The 23,581-nt window shown below is 41.5% G+C and overlaps 1 long non-coding RNA gene across 1 annotated transcript in view; it reads right to left on the reverse strand.

Annotated features, from left to right (window-relative positions):
* Positions 1-23,581, reverse strand: part of Gm40999 — a 56,262-nt gene that overhangs the window by 4,629 nt on the left and 28,052 nt on the right. The window contains exon 2 of the long non-coding RNA XR_873661.1: positions 8,678-8,918. This is a non-coding gene — a long non-coding RNA (predicted gene, 40999). The remainder of the gene's footprint in view (positions 1-8,677; positions 8,919-23,581) is intronic.

Below are 23,581 nucleotides of genomic sequence, written 5' to 3' on the forward strand. Positions count from 1 at the left end.
AGACTCTGCTCGTATGTCTTTTACTTCTCGATGCCTCCTATTTTAAAGGTCAAATACCCAGGGCTGAAATGCTGGCAGCAACCAACAAGCAAAAAGCAACAAATAACGTCTTTGACACAAGGGAGGAAGCAGTTGAACCCGTGTCACACCATGTCCCCATCGGAGTGGCACCAGGCAGCAGCCGTTAACAGCTGTTATATAAACACGATGGAATGCTCTCACTCTCTGCTCCATGCAGTGGAAAAAGGCGGGTCATTAGCCACTGGGGATGCCCGGTGCCCATGCAGCTCTCCAGCTGTGGTGCAAGTGTGTTTGAATAAAACCTTAGCCCTCATAACGGGAAGCTTGACAGAGTGTTAACAGTCCTCAGCTCCAGGCCGAGCTGTTAACCAACAAAGTCGTCATTAACTGCTGGTAATAAGTGTGTTTGGGGGGATTATTGCTTAATTACGAATGAGAGAGCCAAGGCTGGGCCTCGGACAGTGAAGTAGTTTGCTTGGAAGCTGTTTAACCGCAGCCTTCTTTGTCATAGTCTGTCTCTACCACTGGAAGCTATAGAAGGGTCTGGAGGAATCCCAGCACAGTCAGGCACTTCACACAACTCCAGTTTGTTCTAAGCGCCCCCCCACCCCCTTTGTGGGCATTAAACAAGAATGGTAGAGCTCAAGGCAGCAAAGTGACATCTCAGAACTGTTGATTCATCAGAAACAGAAGTGAGTCGCTATGGTGGGGAGACTCTGCATCCCAAACACAGTCAGGAAACATCCCTTCACACACAAGTGACATTTACACACGCTCACACATACATGCACCTACACAGATGTTTATATCTGTGTGCATACTCGCACACAAATGTACACATACATATTACATACACATTCACCTGTATCTTGCTGAGAATTTCAGTGGTGTTTGAGGACCCTAAATATTAAGGTTCGTTTTCATCATGTCCCCATGTCGGGAAGGCAGGTGTTAAAGGTCACTGAAGCTCAAAGCATGCTGAGAACAACACTGTAATTTCCCCTGAGTTACACCTTAGACTTAGCTTCCCGGTTAGCTTGGCATGAGGCACCTGTTCCATCGCATTGTAATGACATTCATGCCTCTGCTACTGCCTTCTATGGAAGTCCTTGGGCAAGGACCAGCCCTCTGTCTATATGGGAAGAGGAGGGGGCTTGTGTGAACTTCAGTGAATCAGCAATTTAATTCATAGCTGTTCAGCCACTCTGCTGACCTGAGGATTTTAATGAACCTGCCTGGCATAGCCAGTGTCACAAGGAAAAGAAAATAGCCAGAAGGCATGCATAAATTTCTGTCCATGAAAATATAATTAACTACTTAGTTATTTGGTAATTCACATGTATAATTTATATATTTTTGCCTATGTTGGGGCTTGAACCCAGGGCCTTACACATGTTGGCAATGGGCTCTCCTACTGAGCACTATGGCACCGTATATATCACATTTTTGAGTCTTCACTCTGATTTTTCTTTGTGGTTCTTGTAAGCATGTGACCTTTCTTTCTCCTGAGATACCACTGCCTGGAGGAGGGATGTTGAGCACTGTTGAGGCTCCCAGAGTCTCAGGAAGAGAGATAAACTTGCAAATAAATAAGGATGGTGTTTAGGAAAGAATTTCCTCAAATTCTACCCCCCCCCCCCTGCCACTCCCATTAGCCTGGCTTCAAAATGTCTCCCAGGAGAGTATACAGACAGGAACCCTCTGCAGGAATTATGGGAGGTGTGAGGCCTAAGGGTAAGGAATGTTCACTCTTTTCTCTTCAAAGAGAAGTAAATTAGGATCCTACCTCTAAGTGATGGAGACCCTAAGGGGGTGATCACTCCATAGTCCCCTGTGGTTCCACTGCTCTGGGAAGAACCTATGCAGGCTTAGTATATATTCCTGGTCCTGCTGCCTTAGGTTCTCTTTGGGGACAGCCTGAGGGTCTGTAGAATAGTTAAATGGTGGGTGCTGGTGCCTGGGGAAGAGGCTGCACAGAAGAGGACTGATGGGAACACTGTAGTCCAGGAGCTTCAGCACAGGGATGTGAGGAGCCAGCCATTGAGCTCGAGGATCTCTGGCCACTAGAGTCTGCAGGAGATGTGTCAGGGCAGGCAGGAGTAGGCAGGTGCTAGTGGACAGGGTGTGACAAGATCAGAGGGCATGGCCTATTCTCAGGACCCTAGTCTCCTCCTGTGATCTCCCACAGTCTATCCACTCTTACAAGGTAGTCTCTCGGGGCTGTCGGGCTCCCTAGGGCCCCAAGAGTGGAAAGAGGGGCTGGACATTGTGTAGGGAAGCCACAGCCTCACTTCGGGACAGCCTGGAAACACTTAGGAGAGACTCTGGCTTCCATCAGCGGACAGGTGGAGGCTGGGGGTAAGACAGTCAAGAAACTGATGTCTTTTGGCTCGTTCAATTGCATCGCTCATGCGGTTGCAGCCTTTGACCTCATTGTGCAGGACCTGTGAGTTTCTGTGTCCTTAGCATGACTTTCTAAATCTGTGTCTGGTCTCTTCTTAGAATATGAAAGGCATCGCTGGCATTCTTATCCGTCCCCACCCCTTGTTTGTAAGAAGCTACGAATGCGGATTTAGGGGAAACTTTTGCAGACACATTTGTCCTTGCCAGAATTAAATTAAAGCAATATTAAAAATGCCTTTGAACATGTTGCAAAATTTTGAAAGAATATTTATAAACTGTGCTTGAGAACAGACACTCCTCTGTCCTCCCGTGAACAGCATGCAGGATTCATCTGGCAACGGGGCAGCTTAAAGCACACAGCACCTCTGAGAAGCTGGACCCCACCCTGCTGCCAGCGGATGGGGCCCCTGTGGAAGGACCAAACCCTACAGAAGAGGGAACTTCAAGCAGACAGACAAGCAGAGTGCCAACAACTGCTGCTCAGTGCCCCTGGCTCGCGCACTCGCATAGCAGCACTTAATTAACAATATTGGGGTTGAGTAAACATGTAAAACCTCCCCTAGGGATCCTGTGGATTTTTTTCTATTGCCTTCTTCCTTCTCATCCCTTCTCTTTTACCTCCCTCTCCCTTTTAGCCCTGGGCTGGACACAGTAATGCCACAGGTGTTTATAGTTACAGGACTGTCTTAAGCCAACTCCTTATTTCTTACTGTAGGTTCACAGAAAATTAAGTTCAGGAATGAACAACAAGCTTCTCACAACAGGTGAGTGTTAGGTCCCAGAGCACAGGTAGAGACAAGCTATATATCTTCCCATCACCTACCTGTCTGTCATCTATTTACCTATCCATATATCATCTACCTATCACCTACCTGTGTATTATCTATCTTTCTGTCTACCTGTACTACAATCTATCTCTTCATCTATGTATCATCCAGGTCTCTCTCTCTCCTCCCTCTCTCTCTTTCTCTCTTTGTACCTATATTATCTATCTATCTATCTATCTATCTATCTATCTATCTATCTATCTATCTATCTTATATCTCTTAATCTATCATCTAACTACTTATATTATCTATCTCTATCTATCTGTCATCTATCATTTATCTAATCTATCTCTCAATCTATCATCTATCTATTTATCTATCTATGTATGTATCATCTATCTACCTGTATTATCTATCATCTATTGATTATCTATCTATCCATCACATATCTATTCATATATCTATGCCTTTCACTATCTATGATCATGGACCTACATCTCTCCATCCATCACTATCATCATCTACCTGCATCTATCCATCCATTATCACTATCACGTATCATCTATGTATCATCTATTTATATGTCCATCATCCACCTATGTATAACTCATCTATCCCCTACCTATCATCTATCTATATATCACTTAATAATCTATATATCTTTGTTTCTATCCTCCATCTATGCATGCATACACACATATAGATATCGCAGCCCCACCCACACGACACATGTATTCTGAAATATTAAGACATTTGCAGATTAGATAACAATCACATTGATGCAGAAGTCTCATATACATTTCTTATGTCTGTTCTTTCTTTCTGACGTCTTTCTTTTACATTATAAACACAGGTCTACTTTTCCTTCAGTGTTCATTCCCGGACCTACTTATCCTCCGTGGCCATGAGAGATGTCTCTAGTGAGTCTCTTGTTTTCACACAGATAACATCTTTCCTTCACCTTTATTATATCCTTCACCTTTGCCACAGTGGTCTTCAGACAGTTGCCCCACGAGGCTGAAATTCTAGCAGAGAAGAGTTGCCCTTCCCGGTCTTCTGTGCACTGCACTGTAGGATGGGAGGTAAACTGAGTTTGTGTCTGTATGGTGACACCAGGGATAATCTGAGTATTAAAGTCAGATGTAGGGGATGTGACATAGCGTCCTTGTCACAGGCAAAACCTAGAATCCTTGGCTTTCAGAGGAAAGCTACATTATCTGTAAAAACAGAACATTTTGCATTTGCACATGTAGCAGAACTACTCTATTTCCAAAAGAGAATTATCATTGTTAGTACTTTTTGATTTAATGCTTGTTAATACTCTCCAACAAGACAATTCTCAGCAATAAACCACATGGTGGTGGTCTTGTATACAGCAAGAGAAAAGTGCATCCACTGCCACTACTCTCTGACTGAGAGGAAGAGAAACACTACTGAATACTTTATGATCTCTTAGACTCAATAACACTATGCCTTCTATAAGTATGAGTTGGCATAGGATTTTAGATTGTAACGTTGAATTAATAAAATCCTGAACTGATAGAAATTGAGGTTATGCAGTCATAGAATGTTTAAAAAACATTGACTTTTTTGGCAAATGAATAAACAGAAAAATTAGCCATCTTAGATATTTGACAATTCTGTTCCCAGTTTAATATTTTTCCTTATTCTTGAGAAGTTCAGACTAGCATGTAATGAAATATGATCATGTATTTACATATATTTTATATGGCTTCAACTTATCCACTTCAGTTCTTTTAACATTTTTTTCATTCATTTCGATCATGTGTTCACTTCCCCTAGCTCTGTTTTAAGATCCTGCCTACCTCCCTACCAACACAATTTCATGTTCTCTCCCTCCCTCCCTCCCTCCCTCCCTCCCTCCCTCCCTCCCTTGCTCTCTCCCTCCCTCTCTCCCTCCTTCTGTCCCTCTCTCCCCTTTTCCTTCTCTCAAAGACTGTAAATAATAAAACCAGTAAGAAAAAAAAATACCCAAAACAAATAAAAATGACACTTAAGCCCTAACCCCTACACATATTCAAAATTGAGTTTTGTATTAGCCAACTCCTGAGCATGGGGCCTACCCTGGACTGTAGCTGATATACCCAGTGACACTCCATTGGAGGAAACTGTTTTTCCCCTTCCTAGAAGATAAGAACTGTAAATACCGCCTTGGCCAGGGGTCTACTTTGTGTCTACTTATCTGTCCCAGTACTGGGGTTTTATTGGTTTGAACCTTGCATATCTTATTTGTGCTGTCACAGTCTCTGTGGGTCCATATGTGCATTAGCCCTACTGCATCTACAGTATGTTGTTTCCTTAGAGTCATCCCCAGCTTCCTTCTGGGTCTCATAATTTTTCTGCCTCCTCTTCCACTTGGACCCCTGAGCTTGAGTGGAGATGTTTGCTGGAAACATCCCATCTAAGACTTAGTGTTCCAAAGTCTCTCGCTCTCTGCACATTGTCAGTTGTGGTGCTGTGTGTCAATTCCTGTATGCTATAAGGAGACTCTGTTCTGATGTGGGCTGAGAGATGCTCTGCTCTATGGGTATAGCATGAGTTATTAGGAGTCATTTATTAGGAGTCATTTTATTGCTATGCTCCTTTGGCAGAATAATACTAGTAAGTTTTTCCCTTGTTCTATGACCTGCCTCAGGTTCATGGCCACTTTAGCAGTGTGTACAATTTCAATATTTTGTTTTTTTTTTATATATTCTAAACTTTAAATGTTTTCTGACAAGAGAACACTGACCCCAGAGAGATAGTTGGCTCCACCCCAGGGGGACAATTGACCCTAGAGAACTCAAACTCTGAATAAACTGTCTTTCTTGAAGGACCTGGTTGAGAAATTGTTTTGCACAGAAATATCAGACATTATCTGTGGAGAAACCATGGTCTGTTTTGACAGCAAACACGTTGATATTGATTGAGTTGTGCCACTGAGGTAAAGGAAAAGTTGGTTCAGTACGGGCTTCTATGTGACAGTTCATAGCCTCCTTCAAACCTCACACAGGGTATTTGTACAACTCTATGTTGAAATACTCAGCAAATTGACCTATAATCACCATCCCAAGCTTTCCTTAGAGATACTACCCAGCATCATGGGGCTGGAGGTAGAGATTCCTGCCATTTCCTGAATGTCCAACTGATGGTCAGTTTATATCTACTTGGTTTGAACTGTAGTCACTTACAAAAAGGGAGGCTCAACTGAGGGACTATCCCCTTCAAACTTCAAAGAGATATGTGGGGGCATATATATCTCTTGAGTATTTTCTCAATTGATGTTTCATGTGGAAGGGCTAAAGCCCACTGTGGGAGGTGCTATCTCTAGGCAGCTGGACTAGATGAGGAAATAGTTGAGCAAGTCAGCTTTCCTTCATGGTCTCTGCTTCAGTTCCTGCCCTGACTTCCCTTGATGGTCTGTAGCCTATGAGCTAAACCAAATCTCCTACGTTGTTCATGGTGTTCAGAAAAGCAAGAGAAAGCAACCTGGAATTCTTGCCTTCGTGTTTCAGGCCTCCTGCTTCCATGGGTCCACAGGGTTATCTCAGCTCCTGATATGCCTACATACAGGCCACAGGGTCTCCTCCCATCTCCACAGGCGAGTTGGAGTCCTCTCCTTGTCTTATTGCTTCTCATGAATATCACTGTAGCCTCTCCTCATCTGCCTTCTCCTCAGATGCATGACTTTTTCTTTTGGAAGCTACACCTTTGTGGCGAGGCTGCTATTCCCACTGCATCTTGCCTCAGTCACTCCCACTTAGACCAGTGTGGTCTTTAGACAGGATCTCCCTCTCCTACCCAGCCTGCCCTCCCAGGTCCTCTCCTGTGCCATCACCTCTAAACAGACTCTGATTGATGGGCCCAAGGAAAAAAAACAGAGAAATACTCGGAACTGCTCAGGAGCAACACTGACAACATGAATGGACTTAGTGAGTTAAAAAAGAAATACAGGGAATCAGGAGGAAATGGCAGGGAAGAGGGAAGTAGAGTTCCAGGGGATGGAATAGATGGATATCTAATCAAAATGGATCTCATGCATGTATGAAATTATCAAACAATAAATCATCCTTTTTGAAGTGTCTGTTGACAGTTTGTTACAGGGACGGAGTACACTGTTACTGCTGTTGCCATTCCTGTCTCCTATCTCTACCACCCGTGTTACCTGCCTCCTCTTCCTGACAAACTCCTTTTTACTGTCATGCCATTTTTAATTAGAATCTAAGGTGCTAATACCGTTATGAACATTTCTAACACAGCACATTTGATGGCTCCCCTGTTGACTTTTGTTCTTTCTCTGCAGTTCTGATTGCTTGAGTTGAGTGCTTGAAGCGTTTCAGATGTATTTTTATCACTCTTCGTGTGGTTTTGAGGCAGTCTCATGTAGTCCAGGTGAGCCTTGAGTTCTCCATATCACTGTGGATGCCCTTGAGCTTATGATACCCCTGCCTCTGCCACGCGAGTTCTAGGATTTCTGAAGTGGAAGTGTGCCATCATGCTTGAGTTGTGCTGTGCTGGGGATCCAGTCTTTCAAACATGCGAGGCAAACCCTCTCCTAACTGAGAAGCCTCCCAGTTCCTTGAATTTTGTATTATTAATTTCTTATAATATTATATATAATTACACAAGAGTCCAAGTAACCATTGGACTGAAGAGGCTGATGTGCATTTGTGTGTGTGTGTGTGTGCGCGCACACGCACGCAATATTTTATTATTATGTATTCTTATTTCATACAATGCATCTCAACTACAGTTTCCCCTCCATCCAATCCTGCCAGCTCCCCACAACCTCATCTCTCCCCCAGATCCAGTCATCCTCCTTCTCTTCTTTAGAACAGATCAAGTTTTAAAGAGATGACAGCCAAACTGGACAAAACAAGATACAAGGCCCTCTTATCAAGGCTGAGCAAGGCAACCCCATAGAAGGAAGATTCCCAAGGGCAGGCAAAAGAGTCAGGCAGGCAGCAAAATTGAAAACTATTTTCAATGGTCTCAAGAAAAATTATATCAGTTTTATACTATTTAATAAGTTTCAAATTAAACGGTTCTATGAACAAAGCATTGGTTTTGTTAAAATCTTTCCCCCCAAACTAAAAGCAAATAATTTTAGTAACATGTCCTAGAGTCATAGCAGCTCCTAGGTGTCATTGTATCTACAAAATGCACCAAGATTGTGCACTTTCACTCCTCTTTGTGGCAACAGAAGCTCTGACACCAAGGATTTAAGCTGTCCCTTATTGTCATTTGTTACCTTCCCATGACAAAGCGGCCTCTCACTGGAGGAACAGTTTGCTCTTCCTTTACTCAACTCTGCATGCATTCAGCTCTTGTTCCATTAATGTGGAGAGGGTAGTAGTAACAACTGATAACGCTATTAAGACGTAGTTGATAAGCACCTCTTACAGTGCAATTAATCAGTGCTCTCTAGAGGAATAGAAATATCAGGGTGAATATACACTAAAAGGGCATTTGTTAGATCTACTTACATGATAGTCCAGGTAATCAATAATGGCTGCCTCACACTGAATTCAGAAGCTGAGAACCTCATAGCTTCTCAGGCCACAAGGCTGAGTGTTTCACCAGCCCCAGTTTTCTACTGAAAGTCTGGAGGTGTCCTGTGGAGCTAGCTACTTGTCATCAGCCCATGTTAGAAGGCTGAGGAATATGGGTTCTTAAGTCATCCGGACATGGCAACACCAGCTCACAGGTAGCAGAATGTGAACAAATCTAGAAACAGCAAGAGAGGAGCAGTCAGTAAACTCAAACCTTCTGGGAGGAGCTTTTCTCATTCAGTTCATTCATTATACACAGGACTCTTAGTATTTAACCCATCAAATTCAAATTATTCAAAAAAAAGTACAAAAGCTTTCGATAAGCAGGAGTCATCAAAGAGAAACAGACTTGCTAACCCCATCCCCAAAATAGATAACTTAAATATTATATACCTCTCCAAGTTTATAAATGGTGAAAATGGCATTTAAAATTTGACTTAAAATTTAAAGACACGAATAAAATTCTGTACGTTAAAGTTTATTGAAGGACCAAACAGAGAAACTGACTCTCAGGGGCATGCCTGAAATCTTCTAGGAGAAAGATATTGGAAGAGGGATGTTTGAGGTTCCTTTCAGTGTGTGTGATGAAACACTCCAATCAAAAGCAACTTATGGAAGACAGGGTTTGTTTGGATTAAATGTTGATGTCACAGTCCATCATCAATACATGAAGTCACAGCAGGAACCTAGAGTCAGGAAAGATGGAAAAATCCTGCATACTGGCTCTCTGCCTTATGGCTAATTATGCAATACAGAACCACTAGTCACACTTATGCACTCATTAGGATAATCATCCGGTCCTTCACAGACGTGTCCGCAGGCCAATGTGGTCAAGGCAACTCCTCCATCAAGGTTTTCCTCTCGTGAGTACTAAGGTAACAGTGCTGACTAGGATAGGAAGTCAAAAGCTAAAGTGCTAAGATATGTATGCTTGAACGAACCAGACTCGGGCCAACATATAATAGACATTGTAATGTTACAGAAAATGGGATCTTTCGGTGATGAGGACTCCAGCCTTGTGGCAGAACTAACAACTTTAACTGAGGCTTCATTCGGGGGCAGATGGCTATTTCTCTTTGACTTTCTGTCTTCCACCACGTGGTGATGTACCTCGAGAGCCTGCACTCTCTGCTCTTGCAGAAAACCTGGGTTTGGCTCTTAGCTCTAACATGGTATCTTACAACCCTTTGTAATACCAGGTCCACATAATCTGATGCTCTCGTCTTTCCTCTATAAACACTAGGTACACACCATAGGTGTGCATATATGTGGGCAAAAGCAGTCACAAAACTAAAATAAAAATAGTCAGAAGCAGAGGGTAGAGAAAACATGAGCCTGGCCATATTCCAGCCCCTCAGTTATAGACACTTGCTCTCAACAGCCAGGAAAGACATAATCTTTTTTCATTCCACCCTGGGTCATTTAATTATACCAGTAGCAAGCAACTGTGGTATAAAACAAGGAGACTAAAATGTATCATTGTTCTCTAAAAGATGGACAGATGTGGACAGGAATAGATGGCCTAATGGAGCAAATATGATTCTTCTGGGTCCTTCTGAGGCCACACTTTGATAAAGAATAGAATCATGTGTGACAGCTTCTGGAAAGTTTAAGGAATTATCTCCAGGATGGTGGGTACTCTACAGGGTCTTTCATACATCTACTGGACCCTTGGGCTCACTAAGGTTAGCAGCTCTATTAGAAGGCACCATCAGTGATCTCAGAAGATGTTTGAAATAGCATGGGATATGGGAACACTTAAAGATGCCCTTCATCACCAACCATGGCTGCAGAACTCTGTGGCTGTGAGCTGCAGGATACCCTACTGGGCTGTATATGTGCACTCAACCACTTAGGACTGGTTTAAATGTCTGTATCCTGCAAAAGACTTGATAATCTCAACTAGCCAATGATAATTCCATATTCGGTTTACTACATCTCAAATGATATAAAATAGTTTATTTACACATAAACTTGCTGCTTTTACATAGCCAATGGCCCTCCGGAAATGCTCAGAACCTTCACAGGTTGGAAGTCAGTTTGAGTGTAGTTTCCATGAATATTCCCCAGTTCCATCTCTCAGTTTAAATTTTGCTTTCTTTTGGTTTCCCTGACATCACCCCTGCCCTCTGCACATTGCATGGTCCAGGCCTTAGCTTCTCTTTTCTTTTTATCTAGTTCATTGTACATTCATTACACAAGGAGCAAGTTTTCATAATTCTATATCTTCAAGTGTATCATTTCCTTTGGCCATACCCACTCTCTGTTATTTTCTCCTATACCTTCTCCACTCCTGCCTATTCCCTTACTCATCCCAGATAATCTATTTCTATTATTTCATGTGTGTGCACAAACCTATCATGCAGCTAGCTATGACCCATCCTTCATTATCTATCACCTATCTATCACCTACAAACATTTACCTATTGTCTATCTGCCATCTATCTATCACCTATCTCCATCATTTATCTATCACTTATTTATCTGCCTATCTATCATTTACCTAAAAATCATCTACATTGTATATATGAGAAAATGTGATATTTGTCTTTCTGTGTCTGACTTATTTCACCTACCATGATAATCTTCAATCCCACTCTATTTTATGCTCCTAAACAACAATAACAAAAAAGAAAAAAAACATAATTTCATTCTGTTTTATGGCTGAATAAAGCTCCCTTGTGCATACATCCTGTATCCACTCATTTTCTGATGGACACCCACACTGATTCCATGAGATGTCCTGGGGAGTAGCTCAGTCATAAACATGGATAAACAGGTATCTATTAGTTCACTAATTGGGATTCCCAAGCTGGGTTTCCAGAAGTGGTACAGCTGGAACACATCACGTCGTAGCTCTGTTTTTAGTTTTGAGGAGGCTTCTCGCTGATTTGTACAGTAGGTGCACAAGTTTAGAGTCCCACCGGCAGTAAGACAGACGTCTTTTTTTACCATCTGAGTAAGCACTGGTCAGTTTTTGACAAGGGTGAGGCAGTCTTGTAGTGCAGCTTTGATGTGCATTTCTGGGATCGCCGAGGAAGCTGAACAGTTATTGGCTACCCATCTACATTCATCTCCTAAGAATTTAGTCTATTAACTGACTGAATGATTAGTTATTTATGTTAAAGCTTTGGCTTCTTTATAGATTCTATATCTTAATCCTCTCTAAGAAGTACCACTGGCACATACTCTTCTCCAAAGTATTGGATGTCTTTCCACCTTGCTATTTTTTTTTCTTTGCTGTCTGACCCATGTAATGTTAGAGATTAGGATGGGCTCCCATCTGGCGATGTTCTTATAGTCCTGCCATTTGCAGCATCCACTAGGCTGTGCTAAGTGTCTGCTTACATGTGAGTCTGTATCTTTGAGAGAGAAAAATAGAAGGATCTGGAAAAAGAACAAATTGGATTCATGACAATAAAATATTTCAAAACGGAGACAAGAGCTCAACTAAATAGACTCTTCTGCACTTAATTGCTTGAGAACATACTTTTTTTTTCCTTTTGTACATATTTTCAAAATTAAACAGCACGTTGCTGCTGGCAATGAGTAGTCGTTTATTGATCTTTAACCATGAGCATTTGAACATTTGCTGCTTTAATTGAGCAATTGCTCTCTCCCTACCATCACAGCCAGTCGTAAAGTTGTAAGTACTCTGCAGGTGTTTCCAGCCAACAACTCCATTCCATGCCCAGAAGCACAAGGGGGGAAGCCTGAGGTCATACTCGGGATCTGCCCACTTCAGGAAAAGCTGCCACATCTGGCTATGCTCAAAGAGGGCTAATCCAATTACACAGAAATAGTAGTTTTGAAAGAAAACAAAAATCATGCTGAGTTTTGGCAGCACTCTTAGCAAGGTGGGTGAGGGGCTCCCTTTTAGAAATCCCTGGCCCTGATCTTATAAATAATTAAGTTTAAATAAGCTGCTGATTTAAGGTGAGGAGTTCAGCTGGCCAAATGTTCCTTTCCACAGGTCATCCCTGTAACTGGGGAGGGCACACCTCTGCAAACACTCCTGCTAGCCACAGACTTACTGCAGCTGATTCAGTCACCGTTTCTGTAACAATTCTATTCTAAGTGCTTTGGGGCTCATATCTGAAGGCCAGGCCCTGACGTCTGTATTTGATGCAACTATATAGAGACATTGCTGTAAGAAGCAATAACTCACCTTACAGCAGTGGGGGATTATAACAGAATTAAGTGGAACTGACTTCTGCCAGCTTGCAACTAGTACATCTAGCCAAACAAGAATGCCAGTCAAGTTTAAGCTGCAGGAAGTTGGTAAGCATGTTTTCTGTTGCCTGGAAAACTATCAGAGGCAAGGCTTGTTTTGTTTCACAGTTGATAATGTTTCCATCTGTATCCACCTGTCCTATGACTCAGAACCTTTGCTAGCCCAGGGCTTAATGGACGGAGGGTGTAGCGGAGGAAACCTGTTCACCTTGTGGTAACCAGAATGCAAAACAAAGAAACGGCAGTCATAGAATTCATATGGTCCTATCAAAGCCACGGCCTCAGCATACTGACTTCCTTGCACCAAGCTCCACCTTCTAGAGTCCATTTGTTTATGAACTTCCACAGGTCGGGACTAAGCCTGTGAGGATTTAACATTGTCAGCTTGACAGGATTTAGATTCACCATGGAAACACTCTTGTGGTTTCACCTATGAGGGTATTATCAAAATGGTTTAACTGAACGATTCAACCTAAATGTGGTTGGCACCATCCACGCTCAGAATGCATTAGAAGGAGAAAGTGGGCTGGGCACCATTATTCTTCCGTCCCTACTTCCTGATTGCAGGTACCATGTGACCAACTGACACATGCTCTGCTGACACCAGGCCCTGCCATGATGGTAGCTATCCCCAATCTGTGAGCCAGAAATGAACCTTTCCTTTCTTAAGCTTTTATCCTGGGATATATTGTTACAGCAATGAGAAAAATCTTTGACCCTAAGGCATTGACGCATGAGCCTTTAGGACATACTCCAGATACAATCTCCAGATACATGATGAAGGCAATTTAAAGCTGGAAAGGCTCATTTTGGCTCAAAAATTCATGTCCAACTGGAGCTTTTACAGAGAGAGAGGGGGCCAGGTGGGGGCTCCAGAGAGAAAATATACTCTTCCAAGGCCTACACACCTCTTCAAACTAGTTCATATCACCTCCCAATATATAACACTGTGAACCCATTGATGGACTGATTCATTCATTAGGTCACAGCCTTGGGATTTAAACATACTAGACACTTCCATATTCTGAACATAGTCTTTCAACACATGAGTTTTGGGGTGATCTTTTCCTATACCACAGAATTTGCAACAACCTGTCCCCTCCCATCCATCCCTATCTGAATATCATCATTGCTGCATATTTTCATGAGAAGATATTCTAATATGTTTCATATAAAGTTGAGCAAGTTTTATTTTTAAAGTATACACCATGTATTAGAATACATTTAGACATACAGAAAGACTGAAATACGACAGATGGTTCCCATATGTCCAGCCTACAGTCCTTCACAGTTAACATCTTACCATAGTCCATGACACCTTCCCCCTTTAAGAGCTGACACTCACTGTAATGAATGAGACCCACAGCATTCTAAGATCTTCCAAGGGTGCCGTGACTACATTCCCAGTCCCAGAACACCGTGCCGCATTTAGTGGATTTAATATCGAGTATTCTCTTTGTTGTGAGTTTCTCAGACTTCCTTTTCCTTGATGGTCTGCAGATTTGCGGAGTGCTAGTCACACTGATTTACAGATCATTATCTATTCTGTATGCTCTTGGTGTATCTCTCCTGACCAGGCTGGGGTGGATCTGATGATGTGATTATAGAGGTAACAGAGCTGTTTCCTTCATACAGTCCCAGCTATCCAGATGTCTGTCTTACCTAGGTTGCTACTGGCCTTATCCGGCAATGGCCTTTGTTAGTTTCCTCACAGTGAAGTTGCTCTCAATACTCCCTCTTTTCTTGCTGTACACTAGCAAAGTTGCAACACACAGCCTGGACCTAAGAGATGAGACTTAGTTCTGTTCCTGTGTGGTGAAGTTTTTCATAAATTTATTGATTTATATATATAGTCAATTATCTTTATCATTGTGGGACCATAAACATTCTTTTCATGCTTTGAGATATAATCCAAAACATTTTTTATTACTCAAGTAAATTCACTCCAGCTGTTGTGATTTCTTCTCCTTAGTTGTGGTGTCCCTTTGATGTACCCCTGTATCATGATGTGTGTGTGTGTGTGTGTGAATATGTGTGTGTCCATTGCACACTTCTACCTTTTCTTGCACTACAAGAAACTCAAGATTCATCTAGAATGTTGCCTACCATTATACTAGAGTAAGTTGGCCATTTCTCCAGGAATCCCCAGTCCCTTTCATCATAGAAGAGATCTAAAAAGACAGGAACCAGAGTCAGGTGCAGTCATTGCCTCTGGAAAAGTATGGTTTCCCAGCTTCCAGAGCTGAAGAATCATGTTAATACAGATTTGCACGTACAAATCCACGAACACGTGCTGCTGAAGCTATCTCCATAAGTTATCTATCTGTATTATACTAAGCATGAATTCATGTTGACTTCACCAGCCGGAAGTAGGGGCCTTGGTAGGGGTGTCTGTGGGACTGGACAGCCAGCATAGGCCTCCAGGAGTGTTAATGGCTGTGGGCATTTCACTTGCTTGTATAAGGCTGTACATATTTTTACATTCCTCTCTTAAGTAATGTCCTCTGTGTTAACATTAATGATTCCATAATAATCAGAGACAAAAGGCAAAAGTGTGGCTGATGTCTCAGCAGAATGGTAAATGCTGGATCTTTCAAGATAGCCCTTAAGGTTGTTGGAAGGAACTCTGGAAACATGACTCAAAATATATATAATTTCTCAACTATTCTAAATATGAAGAGGCCATATGAATTATATGAGGGGCTGCATGAATCTAAAGGAACAAATGCAGCTATTCAGTGAGTCAGCTTGTTAGAAAGCTTTACGGAAGGAGACATAGACTTAGGGAAGAGTGATCTCGGGGAATCCTGCCCAGATAAGCTTTTATGTTTTCAAAGACAGGCAGATTCCTGAGTTCAAGGTCAGTCTGGGACAGAGAGAATTCAAATCCAGGCCTTGGCATGGCAGAAATGGTAATTTCAGGGTAGAGTCCCACCCAGGTAGTTTATCGTCTGTGCTTAACAAAGACTGGCAGATCTTTTTACAATGTTAAAAAAAAAAAAGCATTTGCTGTCAATTAAGAATCTAGTATCCAGGGATGCTGATTCATAGGATAACCAAAAGGGAACCTGGGGTAACTGACTGGATTGTCATGTAAAACAAAAGACTGGACTTATGATCAGCAAGAGATTAGCTATCCAGAAAACTGTTTAGAATAGCAAGAGAGAGAATTGCCTGGAGAGCTGCCTTGAGGAAAGAAGAGAGAGAGAGAGAGAGAGAGAGAGAGAGAGAGAGAGAGAATGAATGCTGGAAAGCTGTCTCAAGCAGAACAAAGACAGCCATTGAAATTTTTAATTTTTTTTTCTGCTCCCAAACACCTCTTCTCTCAGAATCCCTCTCCAAGCTAGGGTGGCCCTTGGTACTCCATCGCTATTTCAATATTAATAGGCTATCCATCCCTTTTTCTGTGTGATTTGTAGTCCTAAGAAAACTGGGCTTTGTGATAGGACATTCATTATGGGTGTAACCTTCACTCAGGTGGCACTGGCCAATTGGAATCAATTGTTGGGGGAGGGGGTGGAGAGGATGGGGGTATTTGATAGTCTGATGATGTCTAAGTATTTAGAAAGATTCTCACAACCAGCATATTTTGACTGGCCCGCTCTAGTGGAACTACTCCACAGGCCTGGAATAGTTCTGCTACCCAGTTTCCATCCCCACTCTGGGATTCTTCACCATCGAGGTAACCTAGACATGCGAGGCTTTACCTTTTGAGCTGTAAGGTACCAAATGCCACATTTGTTCATTGTAGTGCCAAGCTCATTTTTTTTTTTCTTTCCAGCACCTCTGTAAATTCAGATAACCACTGATAGGTCACATTATTTCTTTTTAAAATTTATATACATATTTTAAAATGCACAAATTTACACAGCTTGTAAACTTTCTTTTTACTTATGAATACTATTTCATTGTTCTTACTGACCATAATTCAACTGGTCATTTGTGTGCTGAAGGACAGAATTCTTATTTCTTCCAGATTTGGACAATTAGGTTTTAAATTGTCTACTGTACAAATATCTCCAAGCGAGCCTTTGTGTGAATTTAAGTTTCCAAGTCAGGTACATGACTCTGTAGGTGTGCTTGCTAGTAGGACTGGAAGGCAATGTTTACTTTTATTTAATTAATACTACCACATTCACTAAGAGCCATAAATGGAAGTTTTTAAGGCTCCCAAACTCAGTGGAATGGCTTGCATGGGGATTTTTTTTTCCTCATAGGTGTGATTATACATACATAAGCATGTTTGTAGAAGCCAGAAGTTGACGTTGGATATCTTCCTGGAATGCTCCCACTTGATCTTTTTAAGGAAGGATCTTTCTCTCTGGACCTGGAACTCACCAGCTGGCCTGGCTGGCTGGCTGGCTTGCATGCTCCAGGGATCCCACTGTCTCCACCCTTACAGCACGAGGGCTCCAGGTGGGTTGCCACCTGCTTGGCTTTTGTTTGTATGTTTTAGGTATCAAACTAAGGTCTTCATGATTATGTAGCAAGCTCTTTGCCAACTGAGTCACCGCCACAGCCCCTGACTATACACTTTTATTTGCTATTCTCCAACAAAATCTTGTATTCTGTTTCCCATCTCTTTATCTTCTCTGGGGAGGTTTTGTTCCTATATAATTTTCACTTCCAGGAATTTCAAATGTTTTGTTTTTTTTTTTTTTTTTTTTTTGTCTGCTTGTTAGATACAGATGCTTCAGCAAACGGTGTCTTACAAGTATTTTCTTCCATTCTCTTCATCTGAATTCTTTTATAGAGTAGGAGTTTGAATTAAATATGTTAATTACAGTTGCAGTCCTTGGGGATTAACGTACAGTCTCTCAGGCTTGGTAAGCATCCTACTAGTGATCTATATAACCATTTATTTTTCCTGTTTATTCTGAGACAGTCTAATTTGCCAAGCTGGTCTTAAACTTGGCATCCTCTCCACACTCGTAGCTGAGATTAAACATTTGTGCTAACCAGAGTAGAAGTATCTAACTTTAATGGATTCCAACTTATTTTTTTCTTTCATTGTGGTGCTTCTAATTTGTGTCTATGAATTTATTACCAAGCTTTCAGACATTCTCATTTTGTCCCCTAGAATGTTGCATTCCATTTTGAATTCCCATGGGCACTATGAAGTCTGTGTCTGGGTCCATGCTCCGCATAAGGATATTCAGTTACTACAACGGATTGTGGAAAAGACATTCCTTTCTCTATTGTATTGCCTTTGCGACTCTCAATATCAGTTTGCTGTGTCTGTGTGGTTGGGCTTCCTAACTCTTCCTGTGTCCCATTAATCTATATGTCTAGTCTATCCCCCAAACAAGGCTGGCTCACACCAGCACTTTGGAATAAGACTAAAGATTAGACAGTGGGGTGATCGAGCCCCCCAACTTTTTCATGGTCCTTCAGTATTGTACTGGCTCTTTTGATTTATTGCATTACATGCAAACTTTGGGAAGAGTTTGTCAATATTTACAGAACGGCTAACCAGGACTTTATTGGTATTGCATTGAAAATGAATCTACGAATCAATTGAGTTGGGCAGAATTGATACCTTAGCAATACTGAGTCTTCCTGTGTACAGCCACAGGGTTGCTCTCTGTTTATTTAGGAAATCTTTGTGTTCTCTCATTATGTATCATAGGATTTCACACACATATTTATTCATCTATACAATACTACGATTTTCACTTCAATTTAAATTCTAGTTTACCAATGCTGGTATATAAAAAACAGTAGGATTTATATACTTTGCAAACTTACTCTAATTACAGGAGGTTTGTTGGTGTGTGTGGTGTGTGTGTGTGTGTGTGTGTGTGTGTGTGTGTGAGTTTAGAATCTTATACACAGTCATGTCACCTGCAAATCAAAAGAGTCCCCCTTTCCCTTTTCATCTGTGGGCTTACTAACCACACAATACACAAAATCACACTGGCTATTCCTTCAGTATTATGAGATATGATGCTGTGATGGTTTGAATATACTTGGCCCAGGGAGTGGCACTATTAGGAGGTGTGGCCTTGTTGGAGTAGGTATGTCATTGTTGGGGTGAGCTTTAATACCCTTGTCCTAGCTGCCTAGAAGCCAGTCCTCCACTAGCAGCCTACAGATGAAGATGTAGAACTCTCAGCTCCTCCTGTACCATGCCTGTCTGGAAGGTACCATGCTCCCATCTTAATGATAATGGACTGAACCTCTGAACCTGTAAGCCAGCTCCAATTAAATTTTGTTCTTTATAAGACTTGCCTTTGTCATGGTGACTGTTCACAGCATTAAAACCTTAAGACAGATGGTGTAAGCAATGATCCTAAGGTTGCTGGGGAGATAATGGGACTTTGGGAGGTCCTTAGTCCATTGGAGCTGTGACTTGAAAGGATTCAGATGTCTCTTTTTGATCTCTCCTCCCTTTTCTTCCCCTCCATCTTTCCTCTCCTCTCTCCATCCTTAGATTTGACTATTTGCTATACTGTATACTCCCAGCATGACACACAGTCTATCAGAAGTTGTCCAGGCTTAGATTTGAACCTCCAAAATCATAGCTCAAATAAACCTTCTTTACTGTCCAGTCTACTGTGAGTCCTTTCATCAGCCTATTATAAAGCTGACTCGTACAGAGCATGTCCTTTCCCTGGTCCTCATGTTGGAGTGACAGCTTCCGTTCACCATTGTTTAGGAAGCTATAAATTTAAACTCATACCTTTGATCAATCTGAGAAAGTTTCCTTCCAATTGTAATGTGTTAGCATGTCTTATTTCAAACAGATAATGACTTTTGTCCAATTTTCCCCTACATCAATGTATATGATCAAGTGGGTTTGCTGATGTTAAACTATTGTTTTCAGATATTATATTAATTATTTTTGAATTATGTCAATCCAACATACCTAAAATAAACTTCACATGTTTAAGGCGTATTGTCCTCAGTATATACATTTATGGGTTTTATTTGTTAACCTATATTGGAAATTCCACAGTTATGCTCATGAGAGACATAGGTTCATAATTTCCCATAATTTTCCCTTAAAGTTAGGTGAAGTTTCCCCTCATAGGCTCATAGACTTCATAGGCTCAGTGGAAAGCACTTCCAGACTCTGTATCATGGAAGACACTGTGAAGTGTATTCTGTTAATGTTTGGTAGAATTCACTAGCAAGCACCTCAGTAGTGTGCTTTCTCTTTTTTTTTTTAAATAATAATTTGACTACATATTAATAGGTACCTACTGCACCTACCTGTTAACAGAAAATAGAATTATCCAGGTCCTGTAGCTCTTTGATCTTGGTCATTCCTCTCCAGGAATCTTGTCTCCACATCTGCATGATCAAATCTGTGAGCTCATGGACCTTGATTGTCTTATGCATTTACTTATTTACCAGAGTGCTAAAGATAGACTCAAGGGCTTTCAGGGTCACGGTCAGAAGCTCGCCCGCTGAGCTACATATCCACCGTTTACATTTATTTTGAAACAGGTTCTTTCAAAAAATTACGGACACTGGTATTGAACCCACCATGCAGCATAAGCAGACATTAAACTCATGGGCTTTTACTTTAGCCTCCTGAGTAGTTGGGTGTCAAGCCTGTGCCACTGTGCCCAGCTCAGTCATCTATGCTTGCAACTCTGCTGTGTCAGGAGTGATGACCTATCTTAATTCACTTCCATAGCTTGTATAGGTAATAACTTATTCTCTGTCTACTTCTCATGGTCCCAACTACTATATATATCTTGCTGAACTCTCCAAGAATGACTTAGATTCTGTTGACAATCCTTTTGTTTCAACTTGACTGCTTTCTGCATTAGGTTCTGATTTCCGTCCCCCTGCTTGCTTTATACTCTAGGCCTCTGTTCCATTTCTCTGGTTGCTAAACTGAATGCTCAGGTTGTTTCTTTAGACATTTCTCAGTTTGTGCCGACAACATCTAAAACTGGCTCTGCTTCATAAGAAATAGTAGTTATTTGTATTTTTAATATTAATTTTACATTAGTTAAGACAAACTTTAAGTTTCCTTAAGACTTTGAGTCAGAGATTATTTAGATATATGTTTCTTTTTTATTTTAACATTTCAAACAATATATTTTGATCATGGTTTTGTCTCCACCAACTTCTTCTAGATCCTCTCTACATTCCTACTCACCCAGCTTTATGTTCTATCTATCTATCTATCTATCTATCTATCTATCTATCCATCCATCTACCTACCTATCATCTACCTACTACCTCTCATCTATCATCTATCATTCTATCGATATATCTTTCTACCATCTATCTATAATCTACCTATCTTTCTAATATCTTTAAGAAAGTCAAACACACACCCAAAATCTCAGATAGGAAATAAAAACAAACAAAAATCAATATGATAAAAAAATGCCAAAATAAAAAATAAACAAAAGCCCACAAAAACAAAACAAAACAAGACAAAAGAACATGAAATTGATTTGACGTGGGCTAACTACTAACTCCTGGGCATGTGTCTCCAACTTTCTGAGAAACTAGAAACACCTGTCCATTTTACTGCCATTGTGTTGCAAACGAATTTACTGTGTCCTGGGAATGATGTCTGTAGGACGAACTACATTTTAAGTCACTTACAGTGAGGTTTATGTTGTAGCATGTGGTTCACCGTAGTTGCTCTTAGCATGAGAAGAAAGTGTACCCTGTGTTTGTTGGACAGATGAATCTTCATAGGTCAGTTAGACTTCCCCAGATGTATAATTTCCTGAGACAAGGCTGTTAAGTTTTGAAGTGTAAGTATCAAAATGTCTGTGTTTTCCATCCAGTTCTATGAACCTTTGCTTCCTACATTTTAACAACCTGACTCAGAATGTGAGGATTATAGATGCTGTTCATCCTTACAGAGGTAACTGCTTCATCATAGAAGAAAACTCCCCTGATCCTCACTAAATGCCCATGCTCTGAAGTTTGTGTTTAAAAATTAACAGAGTTGCTTCTGCTTCTTTTAGCTAGTTTCAAACCCATATATCTTACCCTGTTTCTGATCTTATTTTTTGTATCATTTAACTTTATCATCTTATCTTTATGATTTACCATGGTGGGGTGGGGCTTGTGATAAGGTCTTACTACGTACCCCAGTCTGGCCTCAAAATCACAATCCCATGCCTCAGGTTCCTGATGTGTGGGATTACTGTATGTGTTGCTATACTTTACTCCCTAGCTATACGTAAAGGTGATTCAATGTCATTAAAAGTTGGGTTTCCAGTGGTTAAGTAGATGCTTCAGTCAGAAAACATTCAAACATGAAGACCCAAGCATCTATGAAAACATCCAGCTGTGGTACTGCATGTGTGGCATTGAGGAAGTTAGGGGTGTAGAGGCAGATAGATTCCTGGAGCTGGTTGGTTAGCCATAAGGTCACTCTCTGTTACATTTGGCAGAGGCTAAGAGGCAAGTGAAGACTAGGGACCTCCATGTTGGAGAAAAAGGAGGTACATGTGAGCCTGTAGAAAGCTGTGTGCTCAGAAAAGACAGAAATGTACTGTGTCATATGAGAACAGTACCTATGAGAAGAGTATCTATGAGAGCAGTACTATGAGAGCAGTACCTATAAGAACAGTACCTATGAGGACAGTATCTATGAGAAAAGTACCTATGGGAACAGTACCTATGAGAGCAGTACCTATGAGGACAGTACCTATGAGAACAGTACCTATGAGGACAGTACCTATGAGAGCAGTACCTATGAGGACAGTACCTATGGGAACAGTATCTATGAGAACAGTATCTATGAGAACAGTACCTATAAGAACAGTACCTATGAGGACATTACCTATGGGAACAGTATCTATGAGAACAGTACCTATGAGAACAGCACCTATGAGGACAGTACCTATGAAAACAGTACCTATGAGGTGCTGTTCACTCAGTTCTCCAGCTGATTCTGGGCTATGGCCAGGTTGCCTGCATTTACTCTGGCAAGTCCTGACTGTTCTAGAGTGGCTGCCGTGGAGGATGCTGCCCTTGTCTGTGGCAGGCCACCATGTGAGGCACATACTGCTTGCAGAGCTCTGGCGTGCTCTGGTAGCAGTGTTAGGTTGGGGTAGAATGGTAACACCCACAGCTGTATTCCAGAAATGATGAGTCTCCAGAAGGACCATTGGCCAGGATCAGTATACCTCGCTTCCACTGAGGTTGCTAGTGACCTTGACCACAGGTCCTAAATCCCAATAACAGAAGCTCTACCTTCGCTCCTCATCATCAGCCTGTGGCTTCACTCGGGCTGGGGACTATTTCAGGAGATTAGGTAGAGTTCTTTACTCAAGATGGAGGTGAATTGTGGTCCCATTACCGCAGGGACAGGGAGAGCACGCTGCATTCCTGCACCGATGCTACTGTTTCACAAAGGCAGATTGTGCCTTTTAAGTACTCACTGGGGCAGAAAAGCCTCATGTCAAGGGAAAGTTCGCTGTCTCTATTAATTCTGCTGCTAATCAGCTGTGGAATGGCATGCTGTTAACCCAAGTGCCCCTGTAATGGCTTCATAAGCTATGTAATCTCTAAAGAAAAGAGTACCGAGACACTTCTACATAAATCACACTCAAACATATCTGTCTTTTCATGTTAACTGAAACCCATAGCCACCACATACAAACCAGGTCCCCCCTT

Source organism: Mus musculus, chromosome 13 (genome assembly GCF_000001635.26).
Source record: "Mus musculus strain C57BL/6J chromosome 13, GRCm38.p6 C57BL/6J".
Lineage (NCBI taxonomy): Eukaryota > Metazoa > Chordata > Mammalia > Rodentia > Muridae > Mus > Mus musculus.